At 41.8% G+C, this 25,656-nt stretch overlaps 1 protein-coding gene across 33 annotated transcripts in view; it reads left to right on the top strand.

Annotated features, from left to right (window-relative positions):
• ARPP21 (cAMP regulated phosphoprotein 21) overlaps positions 1-25,656 on the top strand; it is a 654,082-nt gene that overhangs the window by 448,469 nt on the left and 179,957 nt on the right. Inside the window, exon 1 of one of the 33 annotated variants that reach the window (XM_069007677.1) lies at positions 6,968-7,254. The exons of 31 other annotated variants lie outside the window; for them this stretch is intronic. The gene's annotated coding sequence lies outside the window, so the exon portion shown is untranslated. Of the gene's footprint in view, positions 1-6,967; positions 7,255-12,894; positions 12,912-25,656 lie in introns of those variants that run through there. One more of the 33 variants, XM_069007679.1, reaches the window with a different exon arrangement.

Here is a 25,656-nt window from a genome sequence, read left to right as displayed (position 1 = left end):
AGGGATTGGAGTTAGTACTAATCTTTGTTTGCTCTGATTTTTGCTTGCAAGTAGGAAGCTTTCTAAGAGGGGAACTCAGTGGTAAAATGTGAGTTGGCCTTGGTAAGTGATGCTAAGGATGGAATTGGCAACAAAATGGGATGAGCCTCACATAATTTGAGGGTGGAAGGGGGATCTTGAGTGAGTGAAATATAATTATGGCTTTCCTGGCTGGTAATGCTGCCTTGAAGTTGCTCTCCTCCCTGTATTGTGAAGACATTTTCGGTGCAGCTGGAAATGTGTTGCTAATCAACACGCAAATGTGAACACTACAAATATAAAACCACTGACATTTTTAAAGAGAAAATATAAAGGCTTTTCATCTGGAGGATATTTGTACTTGCTAATAGCTTCTGACAGTGATAAACTTGTGGGCAGTGTCATTTCACAAGTGAGAGGTTAAAATACTGAAGGATTTATCCAAACATGAACCCAGGGTCTTTTCAAGGTTCCTGGCAGTGAAAAAGTCTAGCCCAGTCTGCCTTGCCATCCAAAGATGTACTTGTTCATTTCATTGCAGATCTTCCTTTTCTGTTGGTTAAGAATGAGGATTTAAAAAAAAAAAAAAAAAAAAAAAAAAAAAAAAAGAAGACTATTTCAGGAAAATACCTGTTTCTTATAAAGAGAGGAATTGCTGTACTAGCCATAATGATGCATCTAGTCAAGCATCTTTAATAAGCTCCTGATGCTCTGCTTCATTTGTTCCAGCCAGCAGTTCAAGGCAGGCATTGGAAATTAAAGTTGTCTTTCAGACCTGTACCTCTGAGCCAGAGATGGATGCCATCTCGCCTGCATGTTCTGCCAAATGATCCATGATGTGCAGGGGCACCACCTCTGCAGTGGAACCATCTTTTTTGCTACCCTGCTAGTCTTCAGTGTCCCCGTGCCCCTCATGAGTTACAGAAACTCATGCTGTGATACCAAAACTGGAGGCTATTGCAGTATGTGGATGCCTGAAGAGAAATTAGAGATATATGTATTCATTTTTTTGGGGTTGTTTTCCAGTCCATGTTCTTTTAAAGTGAGACAGAAAAGTATCAACATTCCCAAATCATCTTTGAAACCACCCAAACATGTTTTTTCAAGAGATGGAGAATTAGCTAGGATTGAACTAAGCTTGGCTTGAAGTATTTTTTATCTCGGTCAGAATAGCTTTTTTTGCATGTTCCCTTGTGTCAAGAATACATATAAGTAAAAGGAAAAAAAAAAAACAGATAAGCATACTCAGATAATGGTGACACAGTCTTGTTTCCTACCAGGCATGTTTCAGATGTACCTTTTCTAGTTAATCTCTAATCATTAGTGTCCATTTGACAATCGGGCTTTGCTAGCAGCTTGTATCGGTCAAGTGTTGAGGCCAGCAGCTTGCACTGAGCTTGTTCTCCCTGCTCCCTCTGCTCATCGCTGCTTCCTCTTCTCTTCAGATGGTGCAACTCAACACACTTCTTCCTCCTTCTGGTAGGGCTGCAGCACTCACTAAATCCAGGTCCAAATGGCAATCTGGAATAGCCTCCCAGTGCCTGTAGTGAGTTAAACCAAGTGGTCTTTCCCAAAACCTCTGCCACAGCAGCCTGCCTGCCTGTTTGCTGGGTGAGCTGCTTTGTGAATGGGTTGGTGCAGAGCAGGCAGGCTGGATGCAGGCAGGGGGTGTGTGTGTGCGCATGGGAACATCCACTTAGGCACCTGCAAGGGGGCTCGTGTATCCTGATCTCTGCTCGTTAGGAATTTTTAATTCGGCTTCTTGCTTCAGCTAGGCTCTTGCATCATCCAGGGGCATTTTTGGGTACCTGCTTAATGCCAAGCTGCCATCTGATTTTTTTTTTTTTTAAACTAATTTTTAATCTTTTCTGTTTGGGGGAAAAACAAGCTGTGTTCGAGCACTACTTCACATCTCTAAAAATAAAAGTTGGCTTTCTAAGTGCACAGCATACTCCCTCTCTTTCTGCCTCTCCATCTCCTCCCTCTTCCCTCGCCCTGCTTCTTTCTGCTGGAGAGACTGGGAGGGGGTCATTCTTGGCAGCCACTGAAGATGGATTCTAAGTGGTGCACAAGCGCACACATAGCAATTTGGCACACAGCAGGGGCTGGGGGCGGGAGGCATTTTGGATTTGTCAGCTCATCGGCACAGCTAGGTTCTTGTCAAACAGCAGAAGTTGCACAAGTCCCTGGTGGCTGAGATGCAATTGGTGAAGCTGTGTTGGTCTGGAAAAGCAAAGATGTGAGGTCACAGGATCATTTTCCCCCTCATGTTGCAGCACAGTTGACAAATCAGCTCATAATCCAGCATTACCTTCTCAACTCGCATTCCCTTTCCTGTCTTGTGTGGCCCAAATTTTATGTCAGTTCTGAAATCTATTCTTTGCCTGTGTGTCTTCATTTCCCTGTTTTTATGTATCAGCAATTTTGTTAATTTGGATTCTGTGGTATGAATAGCTAGGAAATTTTAGAGACTTTATTGTAGTCAGCACAAGCTTGTGCCCAGGAAAGATTTTGTCAAGCACAGGGATTTCTAAAAGGTGATACACATACAGAGGGAGTTACACAAGCTGCTGCAAAGCAGTACCCAATTCAGGGCTGAACCAGGGGTTGGCTTTGCCAATATTGCTGCTGCCACTGATGTGCTATTGATGACCTGTCAAGAAGTATATAAAAATTGAAAGAGTATTATGTTCGTGGTCTAGGAGCTGAATATAGTCTGCATAGCATGACACAGATTTCCTTTGATGAGATGCCTCACACTTTCCCAAACTCATTTTCTGAGTTAAATGATTTTTTTCACTGTATTTTTGCATGACTCAGAGATGCCTTTTCTATTTGTGCTTGCAAGCAAAAAGCATTGGAGCTTTTTACAGCTATGCTGTTTGGGAGACGTGCATTCATCTGCAGGTGAATATACAGTGTGGTTTTGGATATGCTTGACTTCCTTCCATGACTCCCATGACTTCCATTGACTTCCATGTCAGTTGCTTCAATTCACGGTATCAGAATTTCTTTAAGATATCTCAGTGGCAGGTCATGTAACTGTATGGATTAGGTTCCTGCCTTGACCTCTACTACTGTAGAAGATGTTGAGTCCTAACAAAGGGAGTAGGAGGATGCTGACATATCCCTGCTTTTGTGTGTTCACAGTCCTACTACCCCTGGTGCAGCACTGCACTCTGATATGGTGAGGGGCTGCTTCTCTGTGAGTAGGTGCAACAAAGTCCTCAGAAGTTATTTTAGAAAACATTAAGCCAATCTGTCACATAAGGCTTGGCCTGGAATTAATCTTGGACTAACCTGATGATCAATCCACCCTTCCCCAGTGTGGTAGAGACTGCATAATTACAGACTTCTGTAGGAATGGAGCTAGGATGTTCTGGAAATCTTACTTCAGGAACAGTTCAGAGGAGCTTCTGCTCAGCCTTATCTCCCACAACAGAGCCCTGCACATCACACACACAGTTCTGCACACTGGATGTGTATTGCTATTTTTCAGATGAACTGATATACTTAAAAAACTGAAACAGAATGAAAATTTTAAGATTATTAGTAACCAAAGATAAGAGTAGATCCAGATCCATGTGCATCAAAACATTCAAATTTTTGTTTGGGTAATTAAGGGGTTGACAGAGTTCAAAAATAAGCCTCTAGTCTAGTAATCAAGGCATTCTGCCAAGTTAAAAGTCCTGTTTCAAAAATATGTGAATATTCCCTTGTATATACAGACTAGCTGGAAACTTGCAAATTGCTTTTGCCTTATAAGAATTTATTATACCTATTCTACTGAAATAGCAACAGTTTTAAATTGCAGACGTCTCCCTCAGAGTGCTTTGTAGCTTTAGCTGGGTGGGTAGGGCCTTTTCTTGGGTTTAGTTTCTTATAGACAGGGAAAGGGACATAACTTTTTTTTTTTTCATATACCCTGTCACAGCTCTAACTACCAAGTGTTTTGGAAAAGAAAAAAAAGCTCTGACTTAGGCTTAATCTCAATATAAGATACAGACTCAACTCTTTAGTTCTCCTGTGACTAAGTACAAAAGAGTAAACTCAATAGCAGATATTTGGAACAGTTGTATTGAAAACTAGAGGCATCTCCACAACAAGGCAGAAGCCAAATGTTTCTTTCGAGCATCCAGCTCTTGTGGATCTGATAGTATCTATTTTTGTCCTCTCATATCTTTGGGAGTACATTTAAAATTACAGGGGTTGGAGGGGCTGGACTAAAAAAATGCTTTTCCTCTCATTGTTGTAATTTTGATTCTTCTGATAATGCAAGCAAAGCTAGGTCAACACCATCATGGGAGACCATACACTCACTAGAAGTGCTATGATACCATAAAACCCAAAATCAACGTATACATGAGAAAACTCGATAGTAGGGTAAAATCTCTTGTGGGAATTGCATGCAGGCACATCCAGGTCCAACACTGGCCTCCTGCCAGCACCTGAGCAGCTTGTTTTGTGTTGTAAGGGCTTTCGCAATATTGAGTGATGACACCAGCTGTGCTCAGGGTCTCGAATTACAGCTTGAAGGATGGTGGCCATCAGGGGACACACCAGGCCTGCAGGAATGGCTGGCTTGTTGCTAGACTGAAAAGCAGAGGGTTGGGAGCTGAGGCTGAGAAAGAAATAAGTAGTTTCCTGAGTCTCTCTGGTTTTTGTTATAACTCTCTTGGAGAATATGGCTTTGCATGTCAAATTTTTGTTCTGATATGCTTACCCTCTAGTGGCATGTGCTGGCTTGCTGTCCCATATGTAATAGAAGCTTGAAGGAGACAGTTACATCCCAATACACCCGGAGCTGAGATAGTCTGCTACCTGCACTTAAGCTTTGCAGCTAAATTTGGTTTTGATTTAGCTTGAATTATTTGTGATGAGAATTCTAGCTGAGGACACACATTTCCTGAAATGGATATACAACACATGCCTCGGCCACAAAGATCCCTCACTAAACCGATGTCTGGTGCCTTCCTCTTTTAAGGAAAGCTGTAATTTTCTTCCATAGCAAGCTTAATGCCTTTGACAGAGACTGAACAAAGCAAAGACTGATTTAAGTAATTTGTTTATATAGGTGGCTGCACATAGTCACTTAACAGATTGTGTCAGATAAAGACAAAGCAGACTTCCCATGTTCCAGTTTGGCATGCATTATAAGGACTGGAAGAAGTGGATCTGAACCCACATTCCTTAAGAGAAATGTTCCTTTCTCTAGCAGGCTGGATTATGTAGCTTTCATCACCTGACATATTTTCTCTAAAAGGCTGTAAAATACCAAGAAAAATTTCCAAACCAAGCAATAATGCTATTTGAAAGACGTAAATTTTATTTTATTTATTTTTTTTTTTTAAGATTTAGTTTAAAGATAGATTTTCTGCTTAAATTGAAATATTTTTAAGCTGAACAACTTGAATAATTAGTCAGGGAATGAGTAGACACTATTTGGCTATTGCAGTCTGGCAAGCTCATCTTGATTTGGTCAGATAGCAAGGAACAATACAGCTAGCAGGGAAGGAGGAACCTGCCCAGATATTGGCCAGGTTTATATATTACTATCAAAAGAGACTTGGCTGTGGAAATTAATCAAGTTTCTTTTCTCCAGGGATCAAAGAGGTTACTCAGAGGATGCAGGGGAAATGTAGGGATTTGGCTGTGTCACATTTTCTCTCTAATTGAGCTGTCTAGGGAGCCTCCCACGTTTTGCAGAAGTGGAAACATCCAGTTTCATTTTATCTTTCTCAGACTGCAGCAGCTCTCTTCTTTGGAAGCCAAGGTCACACCATGTTTACTTTTGGTGTTTGTCCCTTTAATTCTCCTACAGTTTCACAAACGCTTCTGATGTATTTTTAAATTTTAGCTTATCATCACTTTTTTTTTTTTCTTAAAGGATCCATCTGGTCCCTGACATGGTTTAAAATAACAATCTAGCAGGCTCACAACCAGCAGCAAGACTTTGCACCTTTCACAACCCAGTAGGAGAGCTTCCCCACCCATATTTCTCCATCACTGTCACCATCAGGTCCCATTCCCTCCAGACAGGTCCTGCAGAAAGCAGGGTCTTGCATCTCTTGCTTTCCATCCCTTTCATCTCAAACACAGTCATTTTATGAAAACAAAATGGATGCACTAGAAAAGCTTACAGCTAGGAATGTGGGAGGTCTGCTGTAAACAGCTCAGTCAGAGAATTTGTAGTTGGAGCTCACGTTTGCATTTAAGCTGCCCTCTGGTGCTTACCACTTCTGCAGTGCATGCCTTCATCATGTTCCCTGGTGCCTGGAGACATCTGCAATATCCAGGGAGAAGAGGGAATCAAGCATTGCAAAAATTCCTCTAAAAAAAAGTGGCCCCATTCTGTGGGTGTTTTATTTTCAGCAGGACATTAACGTGCTCTGTTATCATTGCAGGTTATGCTGGGCAGGAAGGTTTTCTTGATTTTGATGAGTCGCTTACAGCATAGTTTGTTTTATCTTTAGCTGCATGCAACAGCACTGTCTGTCATGGTGCCTTCCCAGCAGCCACAAATTAAAGCATGCCACTGAGCAGAATGATTGTGTGGCTGTCACCCTCAGCACAGCTGAGGCTCAGCCTGGTGCTTCTCTTCTGGCTGTTGGAGAACCTGGGGTTATCAGTGCCAAGGTAGCAGAGACAATAAATACAAATGTATCCTTTCCTACCTACAGCCAGAAATTTTGAAAGGACCTAAACCACTGCTGGAGACAAAAACAGGCTAATGTGATGAATGGGAAAGGACTGTGAACGGCTCTGGGACTTCTGCGTAGGTCATCTGTCTGGCGGGATAGCCACTGGTCTTTTTGGTTTGTTTTCCTATTAACCAAAAGACAAAGCTGAACAATTATTTCCCTACAAGTTGCTCTGTGCCTGAATCATGCTGCTGTCCCCGCTGCACTGCCCTGGTGCTGGCAGCGTGGGTGGTTAATATTAGCCACACAGCTGATTGTCCCGGCTGGTGCCCTGCGACAGGTGGGGGCCGGCCGCTGTGCTGGAATCTCGCCCGGACCGATGCCGGTGCTGGCACAAGCCTTCCCATTATATCAAGAAGGGCCACGTCCCGTCGCCAAGATGCCCCGGCACCCCAGGCTGGCCCCAGCTGTCTGCGGGACGTGGAGCAGGGTGACAAGCACCCAGGGAGCCTGCTGTGGGGAGAAGCGAACCGTGACTCCTCTGGAGCAGGAAGACGGGAGGTTCCTGGATGGGACTTACCGCTGTGTGCATGGGGTAAGGAGAAGGTCTCGGCAGAGCCCCAGGCCCGTGGTTTTGCAGCATTGCTCTTAGAGGAGGGAAACACACACAAACAAGTACTAAAAGATGAGTATCAGCACTGTGAAATGAGCAAATATGGGTTGCATTTGCTCATCATGTTGGCCGTAGTTTCTTTACAGCGCAGTACTTTGGGTTTGCATTAATTTTAATTGGCACTCTCTAATTTTAGAATGCTCCTGTGAAAAGTTACTTTCAATTCTAGTAGTGATTAGATGGTGATGACGTGTTTTAATAATAAACATGGGAGAGATACTGAAAGAGAAATCAAGTGTGCTGGCTGCACTTCTGGGGAGGGGAAGAAGTGCTATTGCTCTGCTCTAAAATTATCTGATCTGTCTGCTCTGGTGTGATATCTTAAGGTCTCCAATCTCTTTTTTATATATATATTTTTTTTCTTTCTTACCCCCCCAATTTTTTATTTTATTTTCTTAAACCATAATAACCTCTTTTGGTAAGAACAACAAAATACCTAGGTGGTGTTTACGTAGCCTAAATGTTGGAGAGAGGAAGGGCGAGCCGAAAGACTGATAAGGTTTCACAGGATCCCTTCTAGTGTCCTGTTCCCTTAATGCAACCCCTCTCCACTGACTGTGTGAAGAAAGGCAGGGCTGTCAGGCAGGTCAGAAGGGATCTGTGTGCCACAGTGTGACTCTTGTGTGCTGGCGCTGTGCATGCTCAGGGACAGAGCCAGGCAGGCTTGCATGGGGACTTGAGCAGGCTCTGGCTGCAGTGTGGCAGTCTGCTGTGTGCTGGAAAACAGATACTGCTGCTGCTTCTAAATTAAGGAAAAAAGCAAAAATAAAAGAGAGGCTCATCTCTAAATTCAGTGATTTCTGCTATGAATTGCTCCACAACCCAGGGCAGTAGGTCAGGCTGAAGTAATGCTCCTGGAGAGTTAGATTGATGCAAGGGACTGAAATCAGTGGGAATCTCTCCCTTGACTATGGTAGATTTTGGTCAGCACAGTCCTCGCTATTTCTATTTCTATATATGTGTAGCTGTGAAATAACTTTTTTGGGAGTTGTGGAATAAATAAGCGTTATCTGGGCCAAATAAGTACAATAGCAAACTCATGGGAAAGGTCCAACTTCATAAGTGTCAGGTGTCTCTATGCATAGTCAAGGTTAAAGCTCCTTCCAGGAGAGGTTTTTGATTAAAGCCATTAAAATTTTGACATGTTTTTGACACGAAAGAGAGAAAATGCCTTTTCTCACTACTACTTGTGACTAATGCATGTGGGATGGTGCCTCAAAGCAGAGGTTCTTTGCTGTGGGAACTGTAAAGTCTTAGGGGATTGTGAGATCCTTCCTGAGCCAGTGCCTCTGGCTAAGGACACTGCTACTGTAACACTACTACTGCCCTGCTGCTCCTGACCTCTCCACAGGCAGCACTGCACTGGGGGTTTGACGTGGCTGTTTGGCAATGAGGACACTATGTAAGCTATGACAATCCTGTACATCTCACAGTGCCTTGACTCATGCTTCTAGTGAAACCTTTCTCCAGCTCCCTGTTTCCCACCATCCACCCACACTGGTTTCTATTCCTCCTATTTTGATACGTGAAGCAGAATTGCTGCACCTCCAACTAGTGCTTCAGCCATGCCTGAGCAGGAGCTCCCACACGGGCATGGGCCAGTGCCGAGGGTTGGTGTTTTGCTGAAGGGACATGTGCCAAGGCACAGGGAAGATACATGACTATCTCTGTTTGAAAGTCATTGATTTTTGACTTTGAAAGTGCCTCCATAAGCTGCTCACAGAGAAGCCATTTGTAAATTTGATGCCGGTTTTTAAATGCAAGATGAGAGTGGTTTTGCTGCCACTAAAATCGGCAGATCTGAGTCCCTCAGGAGAGGTGCAGCAGTCTGTGTCACAGGAGAGCCAGATCTGTTGCCTCAAAAAAGATCTTCTATCCAGGTAGGAAAGCATAAACAAGCATCTGGCTCTCCAGCAGTGCTGGGTACAGACCTGCATATTACTAAAAATGATATTTGTTTTTTAACTATTATGATAAAATGCTCAGAGTTACAAAAGTTTGAGAAGAACAAAATGTTTATCCCACTTTGTACACAAATTGGTGATGTTGGAGAGAAGTTAGAGGGCATATCCAAATAAGTTTTACAATTAACCTTTTATAACCAAGCAGGTCATGCAGTCATTACTGTATCTAGAAAATGTTAATGTATTTTTTATTAAAATTATGTATAATTTTCATAGGAAACTGACATTATGTGTTTATGGGCTCCTGTGTTACATTATGTAGTGCATCCTTATCATAACTTACTCTCCCATCATTCTAGTAATTTCTTGGACATTTAGCTTGTAATTTCACTACAATATATTACAAGAAAATACAGTTACATTTAGAAGTATCATGGGAATCCTCTCTGTCACTTTAAACACATTACCTGGCCAGATTTATTTTAATTTGCTGTTAAGGAAATAGAAGAATATACTCTAATGACATACACTTCTAGGTAGTGAGAAAAATAATCCCTTTTACTTTTTCAACTATTACAAACATCTGACTTTTCTTATGCCCTAGGAGTGTGTACACATGTATGCATTTGAGAATATAATTTCCATAATATAAAAAACATGGGATAACTACTCAAAATTGACCCTGTTAGGATCCTTACAGCACTCCTGGTGAGCCTGATGATAGCCAAGGATGCAAGCAAGGTATCCCTTGGTCGTACACTGGCAATCTCGTACTTCTGTGAATTTATAAAGGAACCCTTCCTTCTTCTGGCACAGACAATGTGATGATGGCCTGCTTCCTCCTCACCAAGGTCTAGAGACAAAGAGCAAGGGAGAAAGGCTGTTTGGCAGAAAGACTTGGAAGAGAAGACTGGCACATTTTCTACCAGATGCTCTCCAGAGCAAAGGCAATATGCAGATAGGTCTACAGCTATGATTGTGTATTACTGAGAGAATTTCACCTCCTAAAAATTAAAAGAGAGAAGGGAAATTACTGGAAATACAGAAAAAGGATGCATGAACAATCTTACTGAAGGCTGCAGAGGTACATCAGTGGAACTACATGACCAATCCCTTGGCAAGGTCTGAGGAGGACATACCCCCGTGGAGCTGAGTCTGTTGCTGTCCTGTTCTTGCCTCACTTGTTATTGACAAACTTCACTAGAAAACTAGGGTAATGTTAACATGTTCTCACTACACATGATTACATTTAGATGTCTTTGTCTTGAATCTAAATCTCTCTCAGATCTATCTAATTATGGTTTTCCCTTGTTAATTTCCTGGCAAGTTCAGCCACTTCTCTCTTGCTGCTATGATGGCAACTGCACCCTTATTTACACCTTCATCTCTTCCCTGCAGCAATTAAGAAAGGTTAGGTAAAAATCTGTGTATCCCTAGGCTAAAGACATCCATATGTGTGCATGCAGGAGAGAGCAGGCAGGCACCACAATTATTCACAGGGAAGGAAACCCCCATCCATTTCTCCTTCAAAGAAGGAGGTGAGTTGTTCATGCAGCATGCAGCCAGGTTGGCTTCTCCTATATTAAGAGGATGTTATAGGAAAGGCTCATAAAGAAGGTGCCCACTCAATCCTTAGAAACACACTGGCTGCTCCAGGCGGTCAAGTGTTAATGGAAGAATGACGAAATGGAAAACAGCAGCAGCCCAGGCCCCTGGCCGCTACAATGGTGGATCCCTGTGCAGTGCAAAGGCCCAGAGCGGGAGCAGGGTAGGTGACTACCAGTGATGAATGGTGTTGAGACCTCAGAGAGAAATGATATAATAAATGGTTGGTCTGACACAGTAGGAAATGTTTGCATAGTGAAGTGATGGGTAATAAATAAGATTATGTTACTATAGGTCCTTCAGGCAATGCTGGAGCAAAAACACGTTCTGATTTTTTTTCTCTAAGGAAAAAAGGTACAGAGACAAGGACTCTTATTTGTAATAGCCAGGCATGAAACTGTGCTTGTTGCATACAGTCAGTGTAATCTAAGGCTAAGGCAGATCCAAGCCAAGTATTGCTGTAGCTGTTGGTTCTCAGTTGTCATAGCTAAGGTTACAAAACAACTTCCCTTGCAGCTTGTCTAATGTCACTGTCTGGAGCTGAGGCCCCACCACTGTATCCATGGTTAAAAGATTGTCTTTTCTTGCACTTGTTATCAGGGCTGCCACTAAGATTGGGACAATCTGACAATTTGCCCTAGGCATTGACTCATTATATGTGATATACGATAATACATAGGGGGATACAGACTCATCTTCTCCCCTGAAATTTCCAGGTGTTCCATTTTATCATCTGCAACAGTTTTTTTTTTTTGGGAAGGTTGTTGTTTGGCTTTTGTTTGCTTGGTTGGCACATTTTTTTGGTATGAATTTTCCTCTCTTGCTCATTTTTATTGGAATAACAAAAATAGAGCTCTATTGCTGCTGCTGCAGTCTTCAATTAGGTAAGCTCTCCATGCAAGTTTTTGCTAGGTAGATAAATACTACGTCGGTGCAGCATTGCCAATTAATAAAGACTTTGATTATGAAATCTATTAATTGCTTTAGCTGTCTGGAAGGGATTATTCAAGAGACATCTCTTATTTAAAAAAAAAAAAAGGGGGGGGGAGTACACTGGGTATATTTTTAACATTTTGAGCTAGCTTCAAAAGTCTTGCCCTCAATTCCCTGAAACCAGTGAAACATAATCCACTCTCTTTTATTTTTCTTATAAACACCTAAGGAATGCCTGAGAAATTTAATGTTGTGGGGTTTTTTTTGGTATGTATCTGAGGGTTAGTGAGGAGCAAGGGAATGAGAGTACTTAAATTATCTGCCTAGCTTCAAGGTTTAAGGTCTTGTATAATGCATTTCAGAATACTTTCTGTGGGGAATTTTTAGTGGCTTTCTCCCCCTCAGGAATCCTACTTCATGCAATGGCAGCTATCCTGCTATCCATGTTTAAAAGACAACCACTCTGTAGGAAAAAATAAACTCACTAAAAATTCCATTTTACACCACTGAGTTCTAGTTTCCAAAGATTACCCTGCTGAAAATATGAGTTTTTGTGGGCCACTGGTAATTAGGATGTGGGGTGTTAGTGAATAAGGACCAGAAGAGCATTTGAGGTCCCCTCCCAGATGTGGTGGTGGCATCTACAGTGGGACTTCTAGGACTGTTCAAGAGGGTAAGTGTTTATAAAATCAGCGCTGAAGTTAAATTACATACTATGTGTGTTTTTTTCATACATTTGTAATTTTAGAAGCTTTGTCATTTCAATGACTTCCTGTGCACCTGACTGCATATCTCCTGTTTTTCTCATCCATGATAAGGGTTTCTGGGACTTAGGACTTGGCAGGGAGGGAGGACTATTTTGGAATAGGCACGTAGTGACCTATGATTTGACTTACAGTATTAGGCAAAGACCCAACAGTTGCTGTATCGACCTAGTGAGCACCAGCATTTGGAAAGTGAGATCTGCAAAACAAAACAAAGCATTTTTTCCTGAACCTATCCCTTAGCTACAGTAACTCAAAGTGACTGGGTAGATTCTTGCTCTTTCCTGTGCTTCTGCAGTACACTAAGCCAGAGCTAACTGGATTTTAGGATTACTTGCTGTTCAGTACAGCATTGACACCACAGGATTATAAGGTAGGACTTTCCAGCCACTGTAGTATACAATATTAAATCCTGCAATATAGTTTCCATAGTTTCGCATTACATTCTCTCCTCATTAATCCAGCGTTCCCTAAACCCTGTATTTTTAATGAACAAATAATTGTTCTATTACAGATAACTCTAATAGGGTTAAACCTATTTGATAAAAAAGACTACACAGTTTGACAAAGGTGAAAAATAGGGGTGGAGGAAATACGCATGTGGGGAGTTGGTAATTGTATACAACACAGATTGGTTCCAACATCATATTTATCTTAATTATAAAAATATGTTTGAGAGATAAAGTTTCCCTAGAAGACAGCCAACTAACAACAGTGGTTTTATCTGGTTTGCTACTGCTCTTTTTATTTGTAGATTTCATATGCTTTACAGAATAGTTGTCAATAGGGTTATCCCCACTTTATAGATGAGGTATCCAATTTCTTGAAAATGAGAAAAAGTTGGAGGGCAGCCCCAGCTGCCAGCCATGCTATGTCCTCTTTGACTTTCCAAAGAGCATTTTTACTGCCACCCATAACACCACTGCCCATTGCAGGCTCCAAACAGCACATGCACGTCTGGGGGTTGGATTTCAGACACACTGCTCTCCTTTTGCTGACAATGCAGTAACAAGCTGAAACAAGACATTATTCCCAGGGCTGTGTGGACATTGCTAATGCCAATGATTAAATAAAACTTATTTTTTGTGACAAGGTGATACTTGTGTATTATGCCAGATTTTAGGCTGTTAAACAAGAAAATCTCTACTGATTCTCATTTCACACAGGAAATGAATACTGAAGAGGAAAAAAAGAATCAATATTTTCAAACTGGGAATGTATGTTTATCAGGTTTCCGAGAGGGGCTCTGGAAAAAATACAAAGCCTCACATAATAATTAAGTTTGAGGAATATTTCCTTGAAATTAGAATCCATTTCCCTTTTCACACTTCCAGACACTGGGAATATAAAAGCAATGCCACGTCAGTAAGTTTCAGAAGGGCAGAGAGCTGAGCTGGTCATTACCTTCCCAACTGTTTTTCAAGCCCTCAACAACACCCTGAGTTTTAAGCCCTAGTGATTGTGTGAGAAGACAACATGGAGGGGCAAGAAGCTTTGCTTTGGTTGGTGTTGGTTGGTTGTGATGGTGGTGTTGGCAGGAGACAAAGACAAGAGTTTCAGGCCCCTATCTTGCTGAGTTGAGCAACCAGACATGAACACCATCACTGGCTTCAATGTGACCCAGGCAAATATAACCATAGTCCTTTGGTAAGCCAGACTGCCAAAAGGTGAGAAGCATAGCTGAAATGACTTTTTTAGAGAAGGCTGTGTCGCAGTAAGCTTACACTAGAAGTCTGTTAGGAAAGCTTAGGAGTCCTCTGTGGAGATTTGAGCTGTGTTTGATTACAGGAGAGAGAGGAGGTCTTGACGTGGACCCTTCTTTCCCTTTGTAAGCCCAGGAGATGAGAAAGGGCCCTGAGAAACTGCAACATCCCAACCATATGCTGTTAGAGCTGAATTGAAATCCCAGGATCACACAGTATGTTTGGATTATTATGTATTATATATTTCTATTACTATTTTTACTATTATAACTATTATTTTATATATATATATTATACTTCTATTACTAATTTTACTTTTGTAGCATTATTTACACCATAGTCTTGGCAAATTGCAGAAGAGATTGGTTTGCCTGTTTTACAGGATGGGTAAACAGCTGCCTTAGGCAGGCTGATCACAGAGGCAGTTTTAATCTGACTCTTCCTCATAAAACCTTCTGCATTGCAAGGAGGCTTCAGTGAACATCTGATCGGAGACAAGGTGGTTTCGAGTAGCAGATTATGGGGCAAAATCTTCTAGCCAGAGCTTTCAATGAACAGCATGAGCCAAAGTAGACATCTCCAGATCCTAGCCCCCAGAAAGGGTGATAAATAAGTTTTAAAAGCAATTTCATTGACAAATACCTCAGTCTGTGATATGTGAAAGGATTTGGTGCTTTTCACTGAGTGAAAACTGATCTGTGCCATAGTAGCTAGATGACTCACCACACAGGAATCAGAAAATGCCTTGTGACAAATGGTCAAATGCAGCACAGGGTTGATCCCATTCGTGTCCTGGGTATTCTTCTCAAGATGGATAACTGAGGTCAGAGGCATCTCTGCACTGCTCAGACTCTGAACCACCAGCTCCACAGCTCATCTCAATTTTTCTGTTTGTTATGCAGAGGAGGTGGGAGACTATATGTTCATCTATCTTGGGATCCTTTGGAACAGCAGGGACCAAACCCTCCTTTTCCCTTCTACAGCTCTTTGCCTTCAGGCATTGAGAAGCTTAGGAGGGACTTCCTGAATGGTGTGGTATCCCAACCATCCTGTTTCCTAGACATGTCCCTTATGAATTTGTCTAGTCCCCGCACAGGCTTATTTTATACTTTATGGCCTCTGCAGCATCCTGTGGCAGTGAGTCACAACTTAATTACACCTTGTGTGAATAGGTTCAATGCCGCACTGGAACCAGCAATTAGTACTTGCAAAGAGACATTTTCTGTGTGAAATGTACTTTTCATCAGTGCTACCCCATGAGAGGAGCTGCCTGTTGAAGCTCGCAGGAGATAACAGTTTCAGGGGGAGAAGGGGCCAGTGCCAGCCGTCACGTCATGGATGAGCCAGAGGAGATAGTCAGGTACTGTCAGCGTGGTGTCACACACCTCACACTACCCAGCACTGGAACAATTAAAAAACCCACATTACTCGCTGAACCCCAACTGCTTATTTGGTTCACTGTGGCCATGGAAACATCTGACCTATTTACACCTTCAGCAGAGTGAGTGCTGGCTGATGGAAGAGAGGTGAGAAAAGCAGAATGCTTTGAATTTGGATTTCAGAGACTGTTAATTAAGATAGTGTACGTGAATGCATGTGTGCTCACAAGGGAGAGTCAGAGGAACGTGGCCTGAGCAGGCCAGGGGTTCCTGCTCCAGTGCAGCTGTGGCATCACGCCCTCCTTGAGCAAACGCGATTTACCCAGAGCCTCTGCTTTGCATACGTAAAATAACACCCACCATTTCCAAAGGTCTCATGGAAATTTCTTCTTCTGTCACTTTGCCAGCAAAGTACTTCACATTGTCTCTGCAGCGTTCTTTCCTGAAAAGGCCCCAGTAGATGGGAAGCAGCTTGTTCTACCAAGGAAGGAAGGGAGACGAGTCTCATTCTGCACAAGGCTTGCCCATGCACCTCAAAACACTCATCTGCTCTTTGCCCATCTCCCACTACAGATGGGAAGATGGGGAAGAGCATCAGAAAGTCATTTGGGCACATTGAACAGAGCAGGAGATTTCACTTAATTGCAGATGGGGCATTTACCTCGACTGCAGATTTCCATGACAGGATAATGCCATGTAAGTTACCAGACCAAGGACACAGCACTGAGCTTCCAAATCCTATTCTTCTGAGGGCATGTATTAATATTAATGGACACATTAGGTTTTAGCAGTTACCTGAAATGGACCCTAGGTAAAAGGAGATCTGCTGGAGAGGGGAAAATATTAAACTCTAGGTGTAAAGAATACTTCTGCAGATACAACATAATCTCAGTGAGTATTAAGAATGAAAGGAATTTCAAGATTTTAAAGATCTGTTGGGAAATCTTGAGGAAGAAAGGACGTTCATTTTTGATATTAGTGAGAGAGAGTGTCTTTAATATCCCCAAAGCATCTGATTGATAACCATAGCATCAGACCTCAAGAAAGCAAATTTGGTAGCTCTTTAAGATGAAAGCTCCCCCTCCACATGCTTTTTATTTTTTTATTGCACATTTCAAAACCATTCATATTCTGGCAGGTAACAGTTTTTTATCCTGAAAGTAAGGGTTGACTGAGGAACAAACTGTGCAAATTCTGTTCTCAAACACCAAAATTAGAGAGAAAATACCATCTGTTTCCTCTACAGCCTACTTTACCCGGTTCCAGCAATATCTTCTAGTGGAAAAACAGTCATGAAGCTACCAACAGGACACACAGCAATGCAACATAATGCAATGGTTTGTGTGTGGGGGGACACCATTGTTCCTCCCTAGAGGAGGCAGCTGGAAGCCCTGTTCCCAGCTGGATGGGGAAGACGTTCATACTGCCCTGTGCTGCTGGGCTCCTGCCTGGGCTTGGTGGGATTCCTCTTCCACAGCAAAGGCTTTCAGGTGGCATTCCTAAGAGTTTTCTCCTCGACCTGCTACAGCAAATTGATGGAGCTTTGACAGCAGCTGTGACTCATTTCAGGAAGAAATCCACTTGAGTGCTCATTATCACTTCAGCATCATTTACATTTTCCCCAGTTGGGGTGAATATTTTGTAGTGACAGGGCACAGGCTGTTTCCTTTGCCCTGGGAAGCCCACACAAACAGACTTTCTACGTGTAAGTTCCTGCCAGAAGCTTTGCAGCTGGATGTCTTTTGTTTCTGACTTCATTTTTTTCCCCCTCCTCCTTGTCCTTTGTAGACGAGTTACACAACACTGTTTTTTCCTCCTCCAGAATCGCTGAGCAAATTTCAAGGCCGTGGAGGAGGGGGAGGAGAGACTGATGCACTGAGCCACCTTTGCCCATCCACTTGTGACTGGGGTATAATAGGTGCAGTTGATTTGAGACTGCCAAGAGTTTGCTGCCAAATTGAATTTTTCATAAACTGATTACTGCAAAGTGCTCTTGGCAGAGGAAAGTTAACACCTTTCTAACAAGCTCAGCTCAGCACAGCTCATAAGAGGGATACTGTAATAATAATCCTCTTCTGGATCCTTGGCCAGGATTTTGGATTTTCCGAGAAACTGTTTCCACCCCCATTCCCTCACCCATGAATAAATCCACTTAAGGCTTTTTTTCATAGCTGTTGGTGAAGGCATAGGAAGACTTCTCTGCTGGTGTAAAGCAGCCAATCTCCATTGATGGCAGTGCTCTGAGTTACTTTAGTACTGTGGGGGTGATAGTATGATTCAGACATGGTTGATAAAGTTAATGGTAATCTACCCTTAATAACTTAATCTTAGCATTTTTCTCTAAAGAGAGCTATGTAGCCAGGGAAAGGCGCTGCCTGAACTACTCAAACAATTTATCTGACAATTTCTGCCTTGCATTTTCTGCTTGCAAAACACTCACCCAGAAAGTTTTTGGTTCATAAGGGATTTTATTCTTCATTTTGTGTCAGTGGGTTATAAAACAGGGAGGTAAATTTAATTCTTCAAGTTGCAATATTGTCCTTGTTGCCTGTCACCCTACAAGCAGAGAGAGGCAACGTGCAAGGAAGGACAACCTCCTACCTGTAGGCAAGAGTACCTTTGCTCATTCAGAGACATGTGCTAAGTGGACAGAGTTCCCCAGAATTTATTTAACTTTCATGAGCATTCACGAAAAGAAAAACAGGAAACAGACTGTAGGTGAATCAAAGCTGCTATTTGCAGTTAGCTCAAATCACACTCAGAGATCAAAAAACACACAACAAGAGTATTATTTTGGACAGGCTTGCATCCCTTTAGTTTAGCTATTGGAGGCTGTGCCCACTCAGTCACCGTGGAGGACCTGGTTTGTGGTGGTGCCTTGATGTGAACTCCAGTCAGATATTCCAGTGGGTGGGCAGGGATCCCACAGTGTGAAACATCTGCTTGGCGAAACAGATGCTGGGTGTAAGCAATGCTTTAAAATAATATTAAAAATCATCATTTCAAATCTCCCACCCCTCAGATGACCTAACTTAAAATAAAAAGTGCTTTAGCAATGGCAACAGGGATAGAGCATGTCCTTGTTTATTATTCTTTTTGCTACACTTTCCCTCCATATTTACACCATTAGCACATGGCAGGGCTTCACACGTGCCACTGACATAGATGCAACAGAAAGCTTTTACTACTCCAAAGGGGACACATTTGTGGAAGCGCCAAGGAGAAGACAACAAAGGCCCAGTGTGCTGCTAGGTCCATCACCAGCAAGAGCTTCTGTGGAATAATCCGTATGGTGTATGGGACACACATGGAACATGTGCTTACGATTTAAAACCATGCCATCTGTTTAGGAGATCTGAATGGTTTTGATCTGCTTTGAAACAAACAAACAAACAAAAGAAGTAGGGGTACTGGGACTTTGATTCTCTTTGGTGGTGCAAACAGGCAAGATATTTCCAAGCATCCCAGCAGATCAACTTCTGCTTGGCAAGAGGGGTGGCTGTGCTGGCCCACGGAGCAGGCAGGGGAAACGGGGTCATGTTTATAAAAATTACAAACTCTCAATTTACAAAAATTGAGAGTTAATTAAGGTACTGTAGATATGTTAATGTTTATAATTAAATTTTTTTCCGCTATAGTTTTTTTTCAAATATTGCTTCACTGGCATAATTTTGTGGACCAAAAATCTACAAAAGCTTCACGTGGGAGGGGGAAGAAACCTGTGTGAAGTCAAATAAGGGATTCTTGTTTTCATTTTACTCCAGGAAAATTTCTTTTTGCTCCCTGTTAGCATCCCTTTTTAAATTAGAAGTCATTTTAATTTGAAAAATGAACCTTTGAAATTAAAAGTGAATTTCAGTTAGACATTTTAAATTATGTTGAATGTTCACTGAAAATTGCCTAAACCAATGCCAAATCCTCTCGGAAAATGCTTCATTGTGTGGCTTGAGCCAGTGTGTGCCAGCTCTTCTCAGCACAGACACATTATCTATAGCAGTAGGAGTTCTGGTGTTAAAACAGAAAGGGCATATCATGAAAAGCTGCCATTTCAGCCATATAATTCATAAAAATTAAAGAAAATTGTTTGACATGATAAATGATACTGAAAATCACTATGTGATAGGAGGGAAAAAATGGCAGCTGTGATTGTGCTATAGTTAAGTGTCAAAAGAGTTTGGTGATAAAAAATCATGTATTTGTTGTTTTTAATAAGAAAACCTATGTTTTATTGTGGTTTCAATATTTCAGAATTGAATAGCATGCCAGTAAGGAAGAGTTTTAAATAAACAAGAGTCAAAATTTTTTTTTTCTGATTTTTCTCTTTTAATCAACCAAGGAGTTGAGGGAAAGACAAGCTGCAGTTTCAAAGTTCAGTAGCTTTGTTAAAAAAATAATTTGGAAAATTCTTTCATTTCTTCAAAAAACATAAACTACTCCTAAAGAGGAGTATATGAAGCTGACCCACAAAGACCAACCCTTCTCTTTCTTCTTGGCAAAACCACTTGTATCTACAACATAGCTTAGTGAGATGTGTCTGTCCATCTGCCTCTTTGAGTCAGGAGTCTGTTTCTTTTGGTGAGTGCTGAGCCAGGAAGATTATGGCATGTTTTTCTCATTGTCACAGCTCCTTCCTAACTCTTGCATGATTATAAATATACTAAATACGTTTTGATTCAGCCTCCAGAAGGAGGGTGGCTTTTAGTACAGCAGTGTCAGGATCTGCCCTTCCTGGTACACATATGTCATTCAGTTCTTGCATTGGGGGAGAGACTGATGCCAAAGACTCAGATACTCTTTTTCTTCATCCACTAACCTCCATGCAGTGGGGGCATTGCCAGAGCAGGGGATGCCAGCTTTGTGAAAGGGAGAGCACCTGCAGTGATTTCTGTGTAAACTGTTACTCATCCTCACTGCTGTCTCCCAGTAAGCCTGTTCCCTCACCATGCCCTGCAGGACTGGGGATACAGTGCCTCTCGATGCCCAAGTACAGGTCAGGTGGAGCAAGGACCATAACCTTTTGGGTTTTCCCACTCTACCTCCACTAGGCAGAAGAGAAGACAGTGATTTGTTTCTTCAGGTTCATTCTAGTCCTTTCTCCTTTGTTAACACAGATACCAGATTTGGGATGGGAAACAGTTCTACATTTATTTTAGAGAAAAAAGCTGAAGTGTTGTTTTGATTCTGAACTGGGAGCTAAAATGCTCTTGACTTTCTCAAGGCACAGAATTCTAAAAATTCACTTAACGTCCTATTTTACTGGCTTTTCAGTTCTGAATTTATTTTCTGTCTTTTCCTGTGGTATGTCAATAGCGCACAGTGCTGGTTTTCATCTTTCATTTGGTCTTTTTTGCAATAGCTGAAATACTTATTTTAATTGATTCTTTTTTTAAACGTTAAGAGCAGCTGCTACTTGGTGTTGACTAGCACATCTTAACATTACTTGCAGATCACAGAGTTTCTTTTTCAAATTCTAGTTGAAAGTGTTTTTCACTTGGCTTAATCTTTTTTATAGGTATCTAGATGCCATACTTTTGATTGATTTTTTAAAAAAAATAAAGCGGACTTTTTTTTTAATTTGCATGACAGTGTTATGTTAGACCATATAATCCAGCATCAAACATTTATTTAGACACATGCCTTGCCTAGTTTCATTCAACTTGGAGGCATCAGGAAGAACCCTTGAGCATTTTGTTTCCAGTCGAGAGATTTTAATGTTTCTGTGTGATAAAGTGTTGTTGTTGTTTTCTCCAGTTTCATCTTTCTGTGGCATTAACACTGTAAAGGCAACAAGTGTTGGTAAACAAGGTGCTCAAAGAGCCAAACAGCAAACCTACACCAGTGAAAGCAGCGTGACACGAATTAGAGGCAAGAGCCATCTTTTGATCCACTCATACGTACTTTGCGTGCACATCTAGGTTGCTGCACAGTGCTGTCATTTACTACTGGCTATATGACAAATGAGGTGCCCTTGTCACCTCTGACCTGTGCCTAAGGAAAATGAGCTTCTAAAGCTATGATCTTCTGTAAATATACTGCCCAGTTTGCTGCCAGAGAATGTTGCATATATGTATGGTATCATCATCTGGTAAACAAATTGTATTTGCAGTTTGGTCAGCATCATTACTTAATTAGACCCTGGCTGTTTAGGCACCTGGAACAAGCAGTGGGAATTTAAATTCTTCTGATAAAAGGATTTATTTATAATGAGTCTCACCCCATAATGAGTTCCAGCCAGGGGAGACTGACCATTAGCAGATGACTCACAGCATTACCATAAAGATCAGAGTCACACATTCAATTTTATACAGCTTACATACACTCATCTAGAGCACAGATTCTAAAAACAAGTCTTTTGGCTCCAGTTTTTCAGTCATGTTAAATTTGATACAGTCCTGCTATGCCTGAGAGTAAACAGGCAGGATACAGCAGACTATTTATTTTATTTCATTTTTTTTTTATTGCTCTTCCTCTCTACAGTTTCAAGAGGAAAAGAAGCTGAGTTTTTAATATTGTGAGAATGCTCAGCCCTTTTCAGCTGGGAGATGTCAGAAGCAGCTGCAGACCTAAATGAAAGGAGCTCATCTCTGAAAATTTGCTATGCTGTAATAAATGCAGGGTTCTGCTGGTGAGCTGCTGATGGCCCTTTAATGTCTTTAGCAGTACTCCAAGGCACTGCTGTTCCTCCCGCTCCCTTCTCCCCCCTCTTTGCCCACCCAGGCTCAGGATTTCATCCTGTGAAGGCAAAGATTTCACTGCAACACTCAAGGGCTATGCTGAGTTTGAAGAAAGGGGTCGTGCCTGGTTTTATCATCCAGCCAGCAGCTTCCCTTCAACCCAGATTGATATTTTTTACTGGCATATTAGCTTTAAACATTTGGCTCCCTGAGTCATGTTCATATAATGGGAGTTGTTGGTATGCAGCAATATGGGGGTTGTTATCTATTTATTTTATCTAAGTAACATATGCTATGCAAGGAAAAATGTGTTTTTCCAGCATCCTTGTGACATATTTTCATGATTAGTTACAAAGCACAGTCAAATGAAATCCAAGAACTACCTTCCAGCCTCCAGGTCTCTGCTCCTCTCTCATTAATCTGTGATCATGGGCATCTGCCAGTCTGGAGACTGCAAAAGTGTTAAGAACATGACAGATTCCCAAAAAATGCATTTACAGCTGGGAAGTGAGCATAGCATATGTGGATCTTGGTAAAAGGATCTCAGAGTTTGAAGAAGACTCTGGGAAACCATTTGGACGCAGTGTAACATGCAGTTTAGAAAACTTAGAAAGCCTTTTCTCCCTGAAGTTTGAGAGATGCTGAGTCTAGTCATGATGTCCTTGATTATGGGGTGTATGAGGCACAGTATTTTAGGCTGGCGGGTGCAATCCCGGGGAAAGGGGGAAAGCGTGACTGATGGGCAAACCAAACACTGCCTGGAGCAGCTCTGGGTAATGTGGAAGAGCTACTAGATACTTGTAATGGTCAAGAGAATCACTTTGAGGCAAATGGGCATATGCAGACAGATGATAAAACCACAGGATAGTTTGGATTATTTGGAGATTATCACATCTGAAGGGCAAGAGTACTTTCACTGCTGGGTAGAAATAGGACTAAACTCTGCATAAAACCCAAAACCTCTCTGACAGAGAAGGAAAGAGGCCAACAGTTGGGATCCTTCTCAGCCTGACAGGGACATTTCTAGGCATTGATAAACACATGGTTTGAAAAAGAGCCGTATGGGGCTTATGAGACTGTAGTGAATGTGGTGCTTGGAGCCCTGCTGGAGACACTGAAGCTGGCAGGACTGCGGTCATGAGCTCTCACCATGGCTAAAGGCAGCAGTCCCCACTGCAGCAGGAGGCTGGATGTTTGAAAAAGCCATGGTTTCCAGAACAGCAAAGGATATTCTGGCAAAAGCAATTGACAGTTTATAGCAGTCTCCATCATGTGTCCTGACTCAAGAGAGCATGAGTGAGAATATGCATGGTGAGAGAGTCCCACACGAAAGAATGCCAGCTACAGTAAAAAAGAAGTATCAGATGACCCAATGGTGATAAACCCCATTTCCTTCAGGCAGGTAATGCTTGGGTAACCCCTCGCCCTGCAATTCAGCCCATGCCAGTATATCAGACCAAGCAACAACCACTGAAGTCAGAAATGATCTCTGGAGGAAAGGACATCAGTGGTGAGAAGACCACCCATGTCCCCATGGCCAAGTGTAAAGTTGTCTCTACCTTATGGAAAAAGATCCGCTGGTAAAAAGCTCATTTTGTTTTATAAGCTTAGAGTCCTAACCTGAGCTTACCAAGCACTCAGCTGGCAGGTGTAGTGCTATAAAGAAAAGAATCAGCAATCATCATTATAATGAAACATCGGTTTTCCCATAGCTTGGAATATTGCAGTAAAATACCAGTAGAAAGCAAGTTTCTCTGAGTGACATAAGTATTAACATCGGGAAATAATTTTTTTTGTCTTAAATTTCCCTTGCATTTTTTATTTCAGATGATGCTTTTACATTAGTTTGAAGTTTTTTCAGACATAAATAGTCCATTATACAAGACTTTAGCCATCCCTTTTCTTCTAAAATTGCTCATTTGTTCTTCTATTGTAGGAAACCTGTTTGTAGCTAGGATATGCCAAGAAAATGAAATGGTCCTTTTGCTTCTATTTCCCAGCATGCTACCCAGCTGTCCCAAAATCTCTCTGCTCTGTAATACTGAATACTTCAAGGGGGAGGGAGATAAACAGAAAGAGACCAAAAGTACCTTTTTATGGGGCAGTTTGCCATTTGGCAAGAGCCTGCCTGAGTCAGAGTTTAATTGCATTTGCTGATCATAGTTTTGGACTGTATATTTAAACTAGATCTTATCTACTAAAAAAAAAAAAAAAAACGGAGAGGGTGAAAGAGAGGAAAATTCACACTTTAAGGTGTCTGTATGCTTTTAATTTTTTTTTCCTTTTTAAAACAGCCTAGGAAGCTGTGAACATGCACATTATATTAAATGGAAGTAGAGACTTTGGAGTTCCAGTTTACAAAATATGTGCAAAATCCAGTATAATTAATCTCTGATGTTGCAGCCAGGATGAATTTATTCCGAGATCTATATAGAAGCCTTTAAATCCCTGGTTTGACAAAGACCAACCATGTTATATTAGATATTCGAAGCATTGAGGCTGTGGTTACTTTTTTGCCTGAAGTGGCCCCAGTGCCCTCATTGTTGTCAAGTACTTTCAATGGCATTGCATGCATGAGCAGCCAACACAGTTTGTGCAGCCTAAAATACCACAGCCATTAGCTAATGGTGACAAGTTTGAGGGGTGTTTTTTCAGTTTGTTCTGGGGGAGGGGGGGGTTGTACTCCCTTATCTGATGAACCTACAATTTGAAATTCCCCTGCTAAGCATATTGTGGGAATGAGCTATAAGTCTGTACATTGGAAGATGAGCTATTGAAAAAAAGAAATATTTTGGGGGTGTCTTTCTCTGTATAGTTTCTTAAAGGAGGAAAGCAGCATTAGTCAACCTGTATAGGAAGCATCCTGTGAACCGCAGTGGAGTGAAGGAAGGGCAGGTGTGGAGGCTGATGCTCCCATCTCTGCACTGCCTGGGGAGCAGGCACAACTCTCTCAAAAGTTTGGCAGGTGGAGTGGGACTCCCAGCAGCCTAAAGTTTCTTACTGGCATAGTTCCTCTCTTCCATCAGGGGTCCCATGCAGGTGTATCACACTTGATCAGAACAGGAATTCAGCTCTCTGCAGCTAAACTGTTTCCAGGTGCAAGCAAAAAACTTCACATTTGGCTCCTCATGTTCCACCTTCACCAGAGCAGCCTGTAGCAGCTGTCAAAAAATATCAGCTAAAAAAAATACTGTCCATTTTCACAGCTCATTTTCTTTTAGAATTAATGACCATTGGAAAAAAAACCTTAGAAAATGCCCCCCAAAAAACCAACCGTGACCACCACTGGGAATTTGGGGTGGAGTTTGCCATGGTTGTGGACTGGGATGGGGGCAGAACATCAAGATCTATGTGTTATGTGT

Source organism: Aphelocoma coerulescens, chromosome 2, assembly GCF_041296385.1.
Source record: "Aphelocoma coerulescens isolate FSJ_1873_10779 chromosome 2, UR_Acoe_1.0, whole genome shotgun sequence".
Lineage (NCBI taxonomy): Eukaryota > Metazoa > Chordata > Aves > Passeriformes > Corvidae > Aphelocoma > Aphelocoma coerulescens.
The sequence above is the reverse complement of the archived record's forward strand: the minus strand, read 5'-3'. Positions and strand labels throughout refer to the sequence as shown.